This window comes from Leptonychotes weddellii, chromosome 5 (assembly GCF_054177405.1).
Source record: "Leptonychotes weddellii isolate Sample4059 chromosome 5, ASM5417740v2, whole genome shotgun sequence".
Classification (NCBI taxonomy): domain Eukaryota; kingdom Metazoa; phylum Chordata; class Mammalia; order Carnivora; family Phocidae; genus Leptonychotes; species Leptonychotes weddellii.
In genome coordinates this window covers 151,442,863-151,458,092 of record NC_138373.1, presented here as the reverse complement: position 1 = coordinate 151,458,092, position 15,230 = coordinate 151,442,863, and the positions used below count along the sequence as shown (strand labels likewise).

At 48.9% G+C, this 15,230-nt stretch overlaps 1 long non-coding RNA gene and 1 pseudogene across 2 annotated transcripts; both read right to left on the bottom strand.

The window, feature by feature from the left end:
• Window positions 1–692: 692 nt before the first annotated feature.
• Window positions 693–2,364, bottom strand: LOC102736215 (uncharacterized). Of its 2 annotated transcripts, none has more exons than XR_014145937.1 (3): window positions 2,260–2,364; window positions 1,206–1,256; window positions 693–990 (listed from the first exon to the last, which is right to left on the bottom strand). It is a non-coding gene; the product is annotated as an uncharacterized LOC102736215 (long non-coding RNA). The 2 variants fall into 2 exon arrangements; XR_014145936.1 differs by lacking the exon at window positions 2,260–2,364 and adding an exon at window positions 1,560–2,011.
• A 3,373-nt stretch (window positions 2,365–5,737) lies between these two features.
• Window positions 5,738–7,655, bottom strand: LOC145715859 (suppressor of cytokine signaling 5-like; annotated as a pseudogene).
• Between the last annotated feature and the right edge of the window lie 7,575 nt (window positions 7,656–15,230).

Here is a 15,230-nt window from a genome sequence, read left to right as displayed (position 1 = left end):
CCTGGACCAGAGCGGTGTGATGGGGTCACCCAGCTCATGCCTGTGGGTCAGGAGTCCTGGCCCAGGAGCCATGAAGGTGGCCAGAGCTCCCAGAGAAAACCAGCTTGCTCTATGGCCAGGTCCCGATGGCCACAGGGTCGGCGACCTGAAAACTGCATCCTGCACCTGTTTCCTGAAGACCTACTGTGTGCACACGAGGACCACGAATTGGGGAGAGACACGGACGTTGGGGAGCTCAAGTACAGTCAGGGAGATCATACAGTTGGTGTTGAAAGGGACCCTGAAGGTCATCACCCTGTTCCCATTTCACAGATGGGGCAACTGAAGCCACAAAGGAAGAGGGAACTGACTCAAAGTCTTACAAGTAACTGGGGGGGGTCAGGACTCAAACTGTAGCCCTCTTGCTCTCCTCCGGGCAGGATTCTTTTCTTCCCCATTCCAGAAAGGAGAATACAGGAGGGACAGGGGTCTATGGCAGGGGAAGCTGTGGGACCGATCAGGAGGGGGCTGGTGTCCCTGAACCTCATGCAGGTCCAGAGAGGCCTGGAAACTTTTATTTTGTTGAGGCTTTTGGTTATATTGAAAGCATGAAGAAATATCTAACTGGGGTTAGCAAATTTGTGCTATTTTAGATCTCTTACATCGATCAAATTAACATAACACAACATACCATTCAGTGACTGCATGTAGATTTATTTGGAAATAACCTCAAAAGGCAGTGTAGGTGTTACACAAATAGGAGGTCCAAGCCCACAGGCCCACAGGTGACAGTGCCCCCTGTGTGTCTCCAGGAGTCTCAGATGGCCTCGGATGGAGGATGGAGGATGGGTGGTGGGACCAGAGGTGCAGGTGTGAATGTGAGCCCCAGGGGGCAAGGACGTCCGTGTCTGTTCTGGTCATTGCCGCCTTCTCAGAGTCTGCGGCTGTGTCTGGCAGATCGTGGGCTCTCGCCGTGCACTGCTGGCTGAACGTGACTGAGCCACGGCATGGCTGTGGGGACAGAGAGCGGCTCTGGGGCAGGGGACTCTGGCCATCATTTCTCCAGGTGCAGTGGGGGCTTTCCTTTTTCCCAACCCTGACCAAGTGAAGCCAGGCAGAGAGCTGATGCCTGAGTTCTGATCCTGGCCTCCTGCGTGATAGGGCGAGCGGGTCCCATCTCTAAGGGACAGCACCCTGGACTGTAGAACAGGGGTATGCCATCTCACCTTTGGGGTCTCAAGGCAGCACCAGACAATCCTTTGAGGTCCTTCCTAGCCCTAGGAAAGGTTTGGGAAAGGAGAATTCTGTAAGTAGTTGGGAGCGGGGGGCAGTGGGCAGGCAGGGGCACAGAGACAGAAGGGACAGAGACAGACTGCTAAAAAAACAAAAACAAAGCATCTTGTAGACCCAGGCATTTTCCAGCAATCATCAATAACAGAAGCATGCTTGTGGTCCCGCGTGGACCAGCACACGCTGCTCATCGCTACCGTCTACAAACCCACTCGCTTACTCCACCAGGGGCCACACCCCCAGCCCCACTTCTCTGTCTCAGCACGAGGATGTCTGAGAGGGGCACTCACTGTGTGCTCTTTCCACATGTAGGGTCCCTGGCTTTTCCTGGGAGTCCCCAGCCAGCTGGCCTGTACAATCCCAAACATTTGGCCAGCCACCATGACTCTTCCTCCGAGAACCCGCGCTGGTTCCTGCGATTTAGGTATCCCTCCTTTGTCCTCGCACACCATCTCCGTCCTAGTCCACCCTGGAGGTCTGCCAGGGTTTATGTCTAGCTGAGCAGTTTATATTTTCTGGTATCCACATTTCCCGTTGCCTGCTTGTGAGCATCTGGCTCCGGTTCCCCTCTCTAAGTTCCCTCGGAGGTGACGGCTGTGGTGCTGGGGTCCTGGCCCCCCAGTCACAGCTGCACTTTGGATGGCAGCTCGGTCCCCTGAAACTGGGCATCAGCCACAAGCTCTCAGGCAGTGGGGGCTCGGGGAGGGGAAGAGGGAGGTGATGCTGGCTAATAATGTCTTTTTTTTTTTAAGATTTTATTTATTTATTTGACAGAGAGAGACACAGCGAGAGAGGGAACCCAAGCAGGGGGAGCGGGAGAGGGAGAGGCAGGCTTCCCACTGAGCAGGGAGCCCGATGCGGGGCTCGATCCCAGGACCCGGGGATCATGACTGGAGCCGAAGGCAGACGCTTAACCGACTGAGCCACCCAGGCGCCCCTGCATATTTAATTTTTAAAGAAACTGCCAAACGTTTTCCAGAGTGGCTGTACCTTTTCATGTTCCCACCAGCAGTGTGTGAGTGACCCGGTTTCTCTGCATCCTCACCAACATTTGGTCTTGTTACCATTTTTTAATTTTAGCCATTCTGATCAGTGTACAGTGATAGCTCATTGGGGTTTAATTTGCATTTCACTCCTGGTTCATGATGTTGAACATATTTGCATGCGCTTATCTGCCATCTGCATATCCTCTTTGGTGAAATGTCTCTTCATGTGTTTTGCCCAATTTCCAACTGGATTTTTTCTTTTTTTTTCCTTTTTGCTGTTGAATTTTGAGCGTTCTTCACAGGTTCTAGACACTGGTCCTTGGTCAGAGAAGTGGTTTGCAAGTATTTCCTCCCAGTCTGTAGTTTCTCTTCAGCTTTTTTTTTTTTTAATTAATTTATTTATTTGAGAGGGAGAGAGTGTGAGCAAGTGCAGGGGGGAGGGGCAGAGGAACAGAATCGCAAGCAGACTGCCCTCTGAGTGCGGGCCATCACAGGACTCAATCTCACGACCCCGAGATCATGACCCAACCCAAAATCAAGAGCTTTCTGCTCTTCAGCTTTTTAAGAGACTATTCCATGGGAGCTCCTGGGTAGCTCAGGGGGTTAAGCATCCCACTCTTGATTTCGACTCCAGATTATGCTCTCAGAGCTGTGAGATTGAACCCAGGATTGGGCTCTGCGCTCAGGGGGGCTCCGCTTGAGATTCTCTCTCCCTCTCCCTCTGCCCCAGCCCAATAAATAAATAAATCTTTTTAAAAAAAGAGACTCTTTCACGAAGGAAGAGTTTTACATTTTGATGAAGTCCAATTCATCAATCTTTCCTTTTATAGCTCATGCTTTTGGTGCTCAGTATGAGCCTTGGTTGCTTAGCCCTAGATCCCCAAGTGTGTCTCCTGCGTTTTTTTCTAAAAGTTTTCTAGTCTTACGGTTCACATTTAAGCCTCTGGTCCATTTTGAATTAATTTTTGTGTAAGGTGTGACTTAGGTCGAGGTGTCTTTGTTTCTGTTCTTTTTTGTTTTGTTTTGTTTTTTAACCTCTGGATGTTTAATTGCTCCCACACATTTGCTTAAAAGTCTGCTTTGTAATGCAAATATTTGTGAGGTCTGTTTCCGGGTGCTCTAATTCGTTCCATTGATCTCTGTGTCACTTGCTTTGCCAATATTACATAGTCTTGCTTACTGTAGGTATGTAAGAAGTCTTACCTGCTTTATATATCGGGTTTTTGATAAACGTGGACTGGTTCCTCTTGTTCTTTTTCAAAATTGTTTCAGTGATTCTGGTTCCTTTGCTTTTCCATATCAGTTTTATTTTATTTTATTTTTTATACCAAACATACTTTATTAGCACAAAAAAGCAGCCAGGACAAGACACAGCAAGCAGAAATGTACATTAGCAGTCAAAGGGTTAATGTTGCATACAAATATAGCTTTTCTTTTTTGTAGCCTTGGCAGTAGCCATCAGGATGTAAAAGAACTTTCTGTAGCAGCAGGCAAGGAAACCAAGGAGTACTCGCCAGTGGTCCAGAGCACATTAACAAAAAGGCACAAGAATGGATTCGGTGAGTGCAAAAGGTCTGGGACAGAACTGTAAATTCAGTTCAATACTCAGAAGCAAACACTAGAACTTGGCATTATTTCCAAAATAGATCACTCAAGTAGTATTGCATAAGTGACCAAAAGGTGCTAAGTAAAGTTATTTATAGACACAATGGTTGTACAGTATCTTTTAAGTCTGCAATTAGGGTTTCAGATTTTCCATTAGAAATTAACTGCACTGGGGGTGCCTGGGTGGCTCAGTCGTTAAGCGTCTGCCTTCGGCTCAGGTCATGATCCCAGGGTCCTGGGATCGAGCCCCGCATCGGGCTCCCTGCTCGGCGGGACGCCTGCTTCTCCCTCTCCCACTCCCCCTGCTTGTGTTCCCTCTCTCGCTATCTCTCTCTGTCAAATAAATAAATAAAATCTTTAAAAAAAAAAAAAAAAGAAATTAACTGCACTGAAATTCTAGAAACTGTACTTAAGCAATTCAGTTATGAGAGTTTACAGCAAAGAGCTAAATACTGCCATCCAAACTGTTCATTGCAGTTTAACAATAATCTCAACATTGGCAACCACTGCTGTTACCATTTGATTTGTTTGGGCATCTTCTAGTCTCACTTTCTTCATGGTTCACAAATGCATCCTGGGCACAGGAAAAGATCCAAATTTAATCAACGAGTAGACTGCACATACTAACTTAAAAAAACTCACACACACACACACACACACACACATGCATCCTGGGCACAGGAAAAGATCCAAATTTAATCAACAAGTAGACTGCACATACTAACTTAAAAAAAATCACACACACACACACACACACACACAGACTACATTGCAGCTCTTCCCAATGTGTTTTAAGTTAAAGCACTCATTCAAAAAAAAAAAAAAATTAATACCTAAGGCCTTAGAATAAAATTCTGCTACCAACTTTATAAGCCTGAAGGTTTTTTTTTTTTTAAGATTTTATTTATTTATTTGAGAGAGAGAGAGAGCACATGAGAAGGGGGAGGGTCAGAGGGAGAGGCAGACTCCCCGCTGAGCAGGGAGCCCTATGCGGACTTCGATCCTGGGACCCTGGGATCGTGACCTGAGCCGAAGGCAGTCGCTTAACCAACTGAGCCACCCAGGCGCCCTAAGCCTGAAGTTTTAAGAGCAACTATTTAGAAAACCTGGTTTACTTAACAGTACCTTTTGCAGAAGAGACAGGAGACTGACTCTAAACTCTATCACCACTTCACTGAACTGCACTATGCCCTTGTGGCCAGGAAATTGCATTTTTCTTTTTTTATCAAAGGAAAGCAGTCTTTATCTTTTGGACTTCCAAAGCTTGATCTATAGTAACTACAAACAACGCACTTTTGGAAGGTTATAAAAAATTCTTTGAAAAAATAACAATTTCAAACATTAAACACGCTGTAAAAATACTCATCCAATATTAATAATTTTTTCTTTAGTAAGAAGTAGAATTCTTTGGGGGCACCTGGGTGGCTCAGTCGGTTAAGTGTCTGCCTTCAGCTCAGGTCATGATCCCAGGGTCCTAGGATCAAGTCCCACATCAGACTCCCTCCTCAGCGGGGAGTCTGCTTCTCCCTCTCCCTCTGCCCCTCTCCCCTGCTTGTGCTCTCTCTTAAATAAATAAATAAAATCTTTAAAAAAGAGAAAGAAATAGAATTATTCATAGCAAATGCCCCAGAGTTGTTTCACTCAATCACAACAGTCATTAAAAACTGAACAGTTCGCTCAATCGACAAAATGTTTTTGTAGCCTTCTTGAACATCTGTAGGTCTGTCTTCTGTTGTCTCAATAGGCACCACATTTATCTGAGTAAGTAAGAGCAGATCACATCTGACAGATACTAACACTAAGCCTATACACTGTACTGAAAAAAAACTGACACCGATATGTGTGCTTACTATCTGGGTGTACCATCTGATGCACGTAAAAGCCGATCTAGTTAAAGCCCTTTGGGGACAGGAGAGTTTCCTTTGCCTTGACTGGTTCTCGTTCTAACCAGCGAACTCTAGCTTTTGGCGTATAATGACACTCTTTCAAAAAATCCTGCAACATTGATGGTAAAGGGAGCCCATCAATTCCATCACAGGTAGTCATCTACAGATTACTGCCTGCCAGATATATCGCAGGCTGAAAGGGAAAGTCCTGTTGAGTGATCTAGTAAGCAGTGGTTCAAAAAACATGCAAGAACTAGGATCTTTATAATGTTCTAAAAGTCCTGTTACAGTGGAGGAGTGAAATACACACGGGTCATGGGCGTCAAAACTAAACTTGTGATTCCACTGTTCAGTTTGGGCATGCAGGGGTCTGTGTTGCCACGGAAGCTCACCGAGAAGAGGTTGTCCTTTTGCGCAGAGTCCCTGAGCAGGAATGAGCCTTTCGCTTTCCCTTCGAGGAGGGCTTCTGCTTTGTAACGGTCCCTCTCTCCCTAGTAGCAGGGATTCCCTGTGATCTGAAGCAAGTCGGCACGCGGCAGTGCATGTAATCAATTTGCATGGGGACTTTCCAAGCTCCCTGTCTGCGAATGTGGACATGGCTGTCTCCAGACACCTGACGTCCCTTCTGCCTACGTGACTACAGACACAGGGTGGTTGTCCTCTTCTGAGTCACAATTAGCTTGTGGAATTGCAGGATTGTCCCCACTTACTTCAGTCATTCCAGGAGCTGACTTTGGTCCCAATTTACATAATGGATTAACCTGTGAGGTGGCCTCAAATGTGTGTATTTGTGCATTGGGAGGAGGGTCAACCCCCTCTTTTTTTTTTCTTTAATATTTTATTTATTTATTTGACAGAGAGAGACACAGAGAGAGAGGGAACACAAGCAGGGGGAGTGGGAGAGGGAGAAGCAGGCTTCCCGCTGAGCAGGGAGCCCGATGCGGGGCTCGATCCCAGGACCCTGGGACCTTGACCTTCAACCCCCTCTTCAATACTAAGCCACCTTCTCTCTCGAAGCCTATCTTCTTCATCTTCTGTAGAAACCAACGATGGATCAAATGTATCAAAAAAAGTTTGAGTGTGGGCTCACAAGGGGCTGTATGCTGTTTAATCAAATGCCATTTTGGGGCTAAATCTCAGCCCCAAAGGAAATGGGCATTTCTCAAGCCTTAATTCAGAAAGGTGTATTTTTCTTTTATTAGAAAAGAGGGGTTTTGACTGCTTGCTATAAGCTCTCATGGGAAAACACAAGCCCACAGCGTCCGGCAACCTCTGTCTCAGAGGGCGGCTTCCGACAGTTCTGCGGACACCAGTCCATATCGAGGACGGAGCTTACGCCTTACCCTCTCTCTCCTTTGAAGTTCTACCAAACTTTTTATCAGTATCCAATGCACTCTGTGTCTTTGTAGAACAGGAATGTTTTTTCTTCCCACCCCACGGAGCATGCCCAGAGTAGGACTCTCTTCTTGCAAATCTCGCTCCTAAGGTGACACAAGAATCATTATCCTTGTCACTGCTTATTTCAACAACCAGAGGAATTTTAGTGGCACAGTTTTGGTTTCTCCTAGAAGAATTCTTGGAAGGGCTTATTCTCAGTTGCAAGGCAATGTTTTCTCTTAAGGGACTGCTTTGTTGCTAAGGAGCTGAGTCTCCTATACTGATGTTTCTCTCTTTCACAAACATCTGTTGGAGTTCATGTCCACATCTTCACCACGGCTCCCTCCCTCATGAACGAAGAGATTCTGACACCTGTATTTGAAGTGATCCCACATCTTCCCCACTTTATCCATTGATTATAAGGTCGGTTTGGGCGCGTGGAGCGGCCTCATCCGGGGGCACCTGCGGTCAGGCAGATGGTCCCATCTGTCCCCGCCGACTGCCCTGTTGAGGGCAGTCTCGCTTCCTCTGGACTGAGCTCAGGGCCCGGGGACCCCAACTCTGCCGGATGCCTCACCACCCCCTTCCCCAGCCACCTTCCCCCCTTCCTCCCTCCCCTCCTCCAACCCCCACTGGAATGGAAAGTACCTCTCTTCCATATCAGTTTTAGAATAATGTTGTCTATCTATATCCACAAAACATTTTGCTGGAGTTTTTCACAGGAATTGTATTAAGTCCATATGCCAATTTGGGGAGAACTGACATCTTCACCATTTTGAGTCATCTTCACGAACATAGTATGTCTTTCCATTTCTTTGTCTTTGTTGATTTCTTTCATCAGCTTTCCGTGAGTTTTCAGCATGCAAGTCCTGTGTACGTGTTTTGTTAGATTTACACCTAAGCATTTTATTTTATTTTTTTTGAGCAACTATAAATGGTATTTTATTTTATTTATTTATTTTTAAGATTTTATTTATTTGACAGAGAGAGACACAGCGAGAGAGGGAACACAAGCAGGGGGAGTGGGAGAGGGAGAAGCAGGCTTCCCGCCAAGCAGGGAGCCCGATGTGGGGCTCGATCCCAGGACCCAGGGATCATGACCTGAGCGGAAGGCAGACGCTTCACCGACTGAGCCACCCAGGCGCCCGATAAATGGTATTTTAAATGTTTATATCTTTTGTTTCTTGGCTGAGACTTTTGTTTTCATCTGTTTCAGATGTGTTCATAACACTTCTCTTATCTTGGTGTGGGCATCTTTGCTCATTGGGCTTGAGATCTTCCTGGCTTTTGGCATGATGAGTGATTTTCTAGTGAGGCCTGGATATTTTGGGCATTATGGGATGAGACTCTGAATCTTGTGCAGCCTTCTGCTTTAGCTAGTCGCCTGGGATGCTTCTGAAGTGGGGAAGTGAGTGAAGTGCCTCATTACTGCCAAATCGGGTTAGAAATCCGAATTCCCCACTTGACCTCTGTTGATGCCAGAGTTGGTGAGGCTCCTTATTGCTGCGAAGGTGGAGAGGCAAGTCTCAGCCCACTATTTGGCCTTCCCTGATAGCACCCTGGCAGGGAGATTGGAGCACCTTATACACTGCCGAAGGGGGATGTCTAGGTTTCCCACGTGGTCTTGCTGGCACGGATGGGGCCACAGATTTTTCTGAAGGGTTTGGCTGGAGTATACCAATTATTGTCTAAAATTTTTCTGTCTTGCTAGCTGCCTCTTTTCTGGTTCTTTGGCTGATAGAGTAGACTTTTGTTGTTTTTTTTGGGGGGGGGGGGTGATAGCCAAACCTCTTGGCATTTCCAGATTGCTGGCTTCTTCAGCTTCGAGTCTGAGATATACGAGGCAAATAAAAAAAAAAAATTCCAACAACCAAGAAACTCATTGCTGTGTTGTTTCTTGGGTCCTGCGATCCCTAGCTAATCTGCCTTCTCCCCTCCCTTCAGAGCCTCCTCGGGCTTGTTTTATATACCATGATTAAGGTTTTATTTGCGCTTAGTGGGAAGAATAATAAAAAGTACATCTACTACTTCTCAGAAGCAGTCCAATTTAAATTTAAATTTTACTTTTTATTTCAAGTGGAGATTGTTCCGTTAACTAAAATCTTTTGTTCTTCATATGCTTTCACTGTCCATGCAAGGCCCTCTCTTATTTTATATAAAGTCTGTGTGTGCATCTCCCCTCATTCCTGAACCTACCCCTAATCTCCTCCCTCCAAAGACTGCTCTTCGAATGTACTCACGATATGCTCTTAAATATATACCCTCAACAAGCATGCAGCTTTTGGGGAGTGTGTGTATCCCTTTTAAGTTTACACAAATGGGATCACGTCTGACATCCCATTTTATTTTCCTTTTTTTACTCAAGACCAGGTCTTTTGGTTTGACCCATGTTGTTTTACAGATGGGCTACGTCTTCTCCCTTCCACATGCATCCCTCACATTCCTTACGCATTTCCCTCGTGAGGGACGCCTGGTTGTCTCCACTTCATAGCTGCTGTTAGCAGTGTTGCCGGAAACTTCTCGGCCATGCTCCCTGGAGACCCGGGTGTAACGTCTCCAAGGTTTACGCCAAGGCGGGGGGTGGCTGGCTCTCGGGCACCCACTGTCATAATTGCTCCAGGCCTGGCTTATTGGTCCCGCGAGAGCAATACCTGCTCATGCCCCCACCAGCGGTGTCTGGGAAATCCTGCTGGGAAGACGAAAATAGCATTGGGAATTCTCTGATAAAGCAGACAGTATTTTGGCGAAGAGAACAACCGCCCTCTAAATCATGTTCGGGCTTGCAAACAGCCAGACAGTATAACCCAAGTTTCCCTGGATTTCCCCCGTGATCACGGGAGAGTCCTGCCTGGTCCGGTGGACGGGGACTGGGGGTATGGGGCGGGGAAACATCCAGAAGCAGGGAGAGACTTAAATGTCCAGAGATCCTGGAAGTTGAAATAGTCACTGGGAATTGGAAATGAATGAGGGACGAAGGGAAGGGCCCCTACTATGGACCTGGCATGCAGTTCATACTCAATTAATATTTACCAACTGTGAAAACGAACCAAGGAAGGAATGATTGGCCCAGGCCTCTGCACACTCGCTGCTGGAGGTGATGGGGTCTGTGCTTCCAGGAGCCCCAAACCTCATTTCCAGTCAGCTGGAGGTGCACATTTGTGAAGGGGCACCCAGTGTCCTTGACGCCCCTATACCTCTGCCTCTGATCTCCCCACCTGTCTCTTTCGGCCTCTTAACGTTCGGTCAGTCACTCATTCATCCCTAAAATCTCCCAGACATCTAATGGGCCCGGCCCTGTGCTTTGCTCCTGGGGATTGAGATGAAAAATCACTGATGTAGATGCGCCCCCGCCACCCCTCCCCCTCCCTGCCGTCTCCTGGCCTGGCTCCTATTTGTTCTCTGGGTCTCTGTGCTCAGCCCCTCGTAAACCAGCCCCCCCCCCCCCTCAGCATTATTCTTCACTGACTTCCTGGACTTCCCTTCGGGGCATTCATTGCAATTTGTCAGTGTCTATTTCTGCAATTATTTAATTTTTTTGAAGTGTAACCTATTACTTACGACTGTTTACCCACAAGTGTATGTGCCTGGCACATAACAAGTGTTCAGTAAATGCTGTGGCCTGACCGTCAGAGGAATAAGGGCTGAAATGAAGGTGCCTATGGCTCTTTGAGGACAGAGAAACCGCCTCTGTCTGGGGCCAGGAGGGAGGGCTTCCTGGTGGTGGTGGTGGTGACCCCAGAACAGAGTGTTTTCCAACTGGACAAGGGAGTTCCAGGCAGAGAGAACTGCATGGCATGTCCAGGAGATGGACAATAAATTGCTGGGAGCCATGGAGGACTTTGGGCAGTGTAGGTGGAGGATTTTTTTTTTAACTTCTTATTGAGGAGTAAAATATGTAAAGAAAAATGCCTGTATCATTCAGTGTCCAGCTGGATGAATCTTCACAAGCTAAACACACCAGTGTAACCAGGGCTTAGATCAAGAAACAGGATATTATCAGCATCCAAGAAATCCTCCTTGTGCCCCCCTCCCCAGGCACTCTGCCTCCTTTCCCCACGAAGATAACCACCATCCTGACTTGTGCAATTTTGTTTCTGAGATTCACATAAATGGAATCCCACGGTGTGGACTCCTTTGTGTCCAGCTTCTGCCTCTCAACACTGCGTGGGATGTGTCCAGGTGGCTGTGTGCTCATCCTTCATCCATTCCACTGTTGATGGATATCTGGGTTATTTCTGGGCTTTGGCCACTGTGAATAAAGCTGCAACAAATGATCTTGTCCATGTCTTTCAATGGCCGTATGCATGCATTTCTGTTGGACATAAACCCAGGGGTGGGATTCCTGGGTCCAGGGGAGACAATGCCAAACCATTTTCCCAAGTGCTTGCACCAGATACGCTCCCTTTTGCACCAGTGTTCTGGGAGTCCCAGTTGTTTTGCATCCTTGCCAACACTTGATATTTTCATTACCTTTCCTTTTAGCAGTTTTGGTGGGTATGTAGTGATACCTTGTTGTGGTTTTATTTTGCATTGCCCTGACAACTAATAATGTTTTCGTGGACTTAGAGGCCACTTGCAGAACGTCTGTTGTGAAGGGCCCACTCAAAGTCTCTTGCTCCTTTTTACTTGCTGCCTCTCTTTTTCTTATTGATTTGTAGGAGTTCTTTACATATTTTGGAAATGAGTTCTTTGTCAGGTGTATGTTTTGCAGATCTTCACTGGACTTGACACCAGGGACTGATGTGGTTGAACTGCATTGCTGAAAGCTCCCCCTGGCTGCGGGGGGGGCAGGACAGATTGTGAGACCCCAGCAGGGAGGGGGTGCCATGGAGGTGCTGACCAGGACAGCGGCTGTGCGGCTGGACGGCAGGGGCCGGGGTCTAGAGAGACTTCAGCTGCACAATTGACAAGCACCCTCTGTCATATCATGTCATGACAAAAACAAGACGTGAGTGGTGTTGGAGTGTGGGGGAGGGGGCAACAAGGCGGGCTTCCGGGTCCCACTGGCTGGCCGATGAGCTGACGCACTCTGCCCATCCAGCTGGCAGCAGCGAAAGGCGTTTTTGTCCTGGGGGCCCCACCCAAGCCTGCTGGTCGGAGATGCTCTGGGGTCACCATCGGGACACTGGACAGAGTATCCAGTGGTAGAATCTGGGTCTCCAGTGGCAACTGTGACAAACACCCCCCCTGTCAATACACACACACGGCTGGGCTGGTCCATGGAGACCCTGTGCCCCAGATGGGTTGGCCCCGGTGGGATCTGGCCCGGCCAGGATGGACAATGCCCCCCTGTCTGCAGCCTCCTTGCTCCTACTGAGTCCAGGCTCAGGGGATGAAAGTCCTGCTCTGGTCCTCAGTCCCCAGGGAAAGGGTGGAAACAGATTCTGCAGCGTCTGGACTTCCGCCCAGCAGCGGGGGACAACGCTGGAATTGGGCCTGACTCCCTCCCAGAAAGCGAGGAACCCGGCGTCTGTACCGCAGGTTAATTTCTCACCAAAGTCCCACCCCCATTCTGTTTCTCGGTGTTTACTTGGAAGAGTCCCGCAGGCTCCATCTTGCAGCACTGGGCTCAGCAGATCACAGCATTTCTGCTATGATATTGGAATTAAACCTTACAAACTCCTTCCATGACAGGAGGAGGAGTGTAACACTGGCCATGGGCTGCACGTGCTAGCCGCCATGCACACGTGATGTCAATCCTTCCTCCCCACCACCTTCTAAGGGAAGTGTTCATTTCTTCATCTCGTAAATGAGGATACTGACTTGCCCACGTTTATACAGACAGCGTGGCAGAGGCTGGATTTGAACTTGGGCCAACTGGACCCTGCAGCCCCCCTTTCACTATTTTCCGGACAGTAGGGGCCATGGGGGGATTGAATGTCCCCCCAACCAGTGGCCTCACCCTCACATTACTGTGTGTGGGATGGGCCTGACTCTGAGCTGAGCTACCAGAAGGGGTGGGGGAGGGGGGGAGGAGGGAGGAGGGAGGAGGCTGGCCTGAGAGAGCTCAGGTTCATATTCTGGCTTTGCCCCACTTCTCTGGGTGACCTTGGGTGAGTTACATTTCTCAGAGCCTCGACCTCCCCATCTGAGCAGTGGGGTAATCCCTCCCCAGGCTTGCTCCCTGGGTTCTTGGCTGAACAAGGTATGGAAAGACCCAGCCGAGCTGAGCCCAGACCGGCCTGTCTGCTTTTGTCACGCTACTTGTTTGGATCCCTCCTGGAGCCTAAGCTGACCTTTCCTGTTCCCTTTTTTGGTGTTCGGGAAGAGTCAGATGGCTCCCCCGCCCCAGCCCTCTCCAGCCTGCACTTTTCCCAGCTTACTCAGTCCCCAGCTGCCCAAGTGTCCCAGGCAGTCCCTGGGTTCTGGCCAACGGTGCTGCCCCCATCCCGGGGCTCCAGACTGGCCAGATGGTACTGGAAATAGCCTTGATGGGAGAGTCCCCCCTTTCCGGCGCTCAACCACTTCCTCTCTGATAGAGCGCGCCCTCTCCCGGAGGTTCTGCTGGGCGGACTGAGGGACATGCCTTGGGTCCTCGTCTCTTGTTCTTGAGTGTGTCCTACGGTGGCAGACACTGAGTGGTTCCTTCCTTGGCATCCATTCCCTTCCCTCCCTCCTGACAGGACCCCACGTTTCCCAGCCCACCGCCGGGTGGGGTAGACTCGGTGTCTGCTCCAGGTGGGCCCTGATTGGTTTAAACCAATTACTATAGCCCATCGCACAGCTACTGTGATTGGCTCAGAGATGGACACGTGACTCAAGTCGTCCAATCGGAGCAAAGACCTCTACTTGAGCTCTCCGAGAGGTAGACTGGCTCTGTCCACTGGATGTGAAGAGAAGGTTAGACCCAGACCCAACTGGGGGCCTTACTGAGACCCCCCCCGCAAGGGAGAGCCAGCCTGGGACAGGCGCAAATGCCAGAACATGGAGCCAAGAGATGGAGGCGGAGAAACCAGGCCTTGTCACCCTGTTTGCAGGGCTGGATCCAGCTTTGCTTGAAACCTCAAATACCCGTAGTGCTTTTCACTTACTACACAGCCCACAGATTTTAGGTGGTTTTTTTTTTTTTCTTAAGATTTTATTTGTTTATTTGACATAGAGACACAGCGAGAGACGGAACAGAAGCATGGGGAGTGGGAGAGGGAGAAGCAGGCTTCCCGCCTGGCAGGGAGCCCAATGTGGGGCTCGATCCCAGGACCCTGGGATCATGACCTGAGCCGAAGGCAGATGCTTAACGACTGAGCCACCCAGGCGCCCCACACAGATTTTAGTTTTTAAAACCAACTTGAGTTGGGTTTTCCGTGACTTGGAACCTAAAAATCCTGAATGAGGCCTATAACGTAATGAGGGCCAGGCCTCCTCTTCCTGCTTGTCCAGCTTACAGGATGGAGCCCTGGGCAATGTGGCAATGCTTGTGTGGAAAGGTGGCATCCTTAGTCTCAGAAGCAGAAGACCACGTAGAGGTTTCGAGTGGATTTTTGAGATGGGAGCACCGAGGCTCCCCAATCTCCAGCCCTTCCTTACTCCACTGGCCGTGTGCCTAAGGCCTCAGGCAAATGGGAAAGGCTGAGGACCCAGCCTGCCGAGTCCTCAGGCCTCTGGGAAGGCTCCTGTCTTCCCCCACCCTAGTTCATCTGAGGATGGAGGCTGCGTTCTGTATTGCTAAAACCAGAGAGGACCCGGCAGGTGCACGGAAGGTAAATAGTTCTCATTGCAGGCACTCTCAGTAGCCTACAGGTCAAGTCCAGACATCTTAGCCTGACATCCAGGACACAATGCCCTTGACATTTCCTCTTCATCCTCTGCTCCTTCCTGGAGGCAGGGAGGGAAGCTTGGAGCAGCTGTGCTGCCTTCTGTCTCTGCAGAAATGCGTTTTGTGTGTCATCAGGACAAGGGGGTGTCACCTGAATTTCACGACCATAACTCTCAACTTGGCCCTAGGTGTTTGTTTCGATGAGCTATTTCTGGGCCATGAAGTAAAGGCCTAGACAACTATCATTTTATGATCTCTCGTGGATTCTGTGGGTCATGGAGTTGGGAGGGGCTCAGCTGGGCTGTTCAGGGTTTCAGAGAGTGGCAGTCACGTGGTGGCTGGGGCTGAAGCATC